The 2,955-nt window shown below is 32.7% G+C and overlaps 1 non-coding gene across 1 annotated transcript; it reads left to right on the top strand.

Moving 5' to 3' along the window:
- Positions 1-276: 276 nt before the first annotated feature.
- Positions 277-395, top strand: LOC134545205 (5S ribosomal RNA). The gene has a single exon (XR_010078340.1). It is a non-coding gene; the product is annotated as a 5S ribosomal RNA (ribosomal RNA).
- Positions 396-2,955: the final 2,560 nt, after the last annotated feature.

Raw genomic sequence — 2,955 nt, 5'->3', positions numbered from 1 at the left:
CCTTTCTTGAGTTAAATATTATCTAATGGCTTTAAGAAGTTATGGTAATGTTCATCAGTTATAGAGTGTGGGTTTGTGTGTGTGTGTGAGAGTGTATTTTGAAGAGGGCTTTGGTGGTTGGGATGGTGAGGGTGGTGGGTGTTGTGTATGGGGAGGGGGGGGGGAAGTAAAAGAGTGTTCATTACACGATTTCTCCTGTTGTTTGTAACAATCACACCTGGTATAGCTATTTCGAGTGGCAAATACAAACTGCAAAAAAAAAACATCTATATCATTGCCAACGGCCATATCACGATGAACACACCGGTTCTCGTCCGATCACCGAAGTTAAGCATCGTCGAGCGTGGTTAGTACTTAGATGGGTGACCGCTTGGGAACACCACGTGCCGTTGGCACTACTATTTTGCACCCTACAGAAAAAAATTTTTTTTTAAAAATTTCAATTTTAAATTTTTTTTTCCCCCACAATCACCACATTTCCCCCCCCCCCCTAACACACACACTCACTCTCTCTCAATCAATCAATCAATCAATCAATCAATCAATCAATCAATCACTCACTCACTCACTCACTCACTCACCCACCCAGTAGCTGTGAATCTTTGCATGTGTATACCTCATACAAAATTCAAAGTGAAAAAATAAATATATAAGTGTATATGTATGTATGTATGTATGTATGTATGTATGTATGTATATATGTATATATATATATATATATATATATATATATATATATAAACACACACACACACACCTATTTTGAAGTTTCTCTGTTTCAGTGGGCAGTTATGTATAATAATGAGAGATTCAAAAAGACGTTGATAACAATGTCATCAATGCCTGTTTAGTGTGCTCATTTGTTGGATGGTCGGCAGCAATACTAGAGGTGGTACAGCTGTAACCTGTAAAATTGTACCTGCAATGTGTTGTGTATGGAAAAAAATAAAAATTATATCATCTAAATTTTTGTTATCCAACAATAACCTTCCCATCAATGCATGATGTCACAGTAGCCATAGCTCTACTCTTTCTGCCATATAACATTGGGGGAAAAAAAAAAAAAAGGAGCTATTAGAATAATAACAAAAGATAATATTCATCTAACTGCAGACCAAAATTCAAAAAACTTAAAGTCCTGACTGCCATAAATGAATACGTTCTAGAAACTTTTTATTCATTCTTAAGAAAAAGAAGAAAAAAAAAATTATTATTTTTTTTTTTTTTTTTTTTTTTTAGATATTCGCACATAGGTATAACACCAGAAATGCTAGTAAATTGAGGATAGTTGAACATAACACTAGGCGATTTGAAAATGGACTAAATTACTTGGGAGTAAAACTTTACAACTTAATATCACAGAAAATAACTAAAACAATTTACCAGTATTAAAAAAAAAAACAGTAAAAAAAATTCTTCTAGAATATCCTACCTACCCTCTGAAGCTATTCTTTAATTTGATTGATAATAGAGAAATTGAACTGTTAATTTGTTGAATGGACTTGTGATAACAGCTGCTTCATGTTTTGCATAAAGTTAAATTGTGTAACATGTTATGTATTTTTTTTTTTTGAAATTTTTTTTCTTGGTAACTTGCATCATGTAAATATTAATTGTCTGCACATACATGTTCTATATCCCGGAGCCTTGACTCCACGTGGGATCAACAGAACAAAAATACAAAAAAAAAAAAAAAATCCAGCTCACTAATCTAGGTGCATTTTGCTAACAATATTTGGAATATATATATATTTTTTTTTTGTGTAACATGCAAATTCTGTATTATTCTGCACACATTATTTATAATCTTCTATCATTTTCTTAGATAATAACTATTAATTCATAAAATAGATTGTGTGTGCATAACCTCCTGGAAACATTTGCACTTACCTCCTACTTTACTTTTTCATTTAAGCAATCCTATTCGCATGTATACACTTAGGTTGCAGCATCGAAATTGTGTAAAATTCAAAGTGTGTATTGCCTGAAAAAAAAAAAAAAAAAAAAAGACATACCAAATATTTGCATACAGCGACACACTACATATTTGCACACAGTGGAGTTTTGCGGTAATTAACCTAGCACAATTTACCACACGCAATCACACGCCCGCGATGAGATAACACACTCGCTGTTTTCCTGTTGACCGGCACGAGGAGTAAGAAAAATTGATATTTACACGAGCACACACTCCCACACTAGTCACAACGTCGGTCATCAAGTTGTGTTGAAAATTCCTGTAGCCTCTGTTTTCCCAAATGATTTCACTTAAAATTTCATTTAACAAGACCATAAACAAATTTACAATACTAATTTCTTAAACAAACACTTCAGCGAACAAGTGACTGTCGCATTCATTACAAAGCTTACAACTTAACAGATGTTTCCGATGTGAAATAAAATAAGAAAATGTTTTACAACCAACCTAGAACATTTAGTCAAAACGTTTTTGTCCTGGTTTATGATTATTTTCCGTGACATGAATGTTTCAAAACTAATAAAAATACGAATGCAGCCAAATATAATGAAGTTAGCACATAAAAGACGACTTAAAATATTTCATTTTTCGAGAATTGGCAGAGCAAGAACGCACAGGTCCAACGGAAATTTCTTTAAAGATAAACGACCATCGGACAAAAACACCCCCTCCCCTCATCCTCAAAAATACGTGAATAATATACTTTTTCAATTATATTTTTATCGTTTTTTTTTTTTTTTTTTTTAATATACTCATTAAAACTTCAAAATAAGCAGGTACTCGTGTGTTTTTCTCTCTACAATGTACCTGATCTCGGTGCGTAAACCTACATCATTTAGAGATGGAATTAATGTACACATACAAGTAAAATTTTGTTCCATTGTAAAATTGAGAGAAAGAAGGTTTTCCAAACGCATTAAGTATGGAGACTTTAAATAAGATTACGAGCTTATAAATGTTTGCAACGAAATAAAGTG

The sequence above is a fragment of the Bacillus rossius genome, unplaced genomic scaffold, assembly GCF_032445375.1.
Source record: "Bacillus rossius redtenbacheri isolate Brsri unplaced genomic scaffold, Brsri_v3 Brsri_v3_scf63, whole genome shotgun sequence".
NCBI classification, from domain to species: domain Eukaryota; kingdom Metazoa; phylum Arthropoda; class Insecta; order Phasmatodea; family Bacillidae; genus Bacillus; species Bacillus rossius.
The sequence above is the reverse complement of the archived record's forward strand: the minus strand, read 5'-3'. Positions and strand labels throughout refer to the sequence as shown.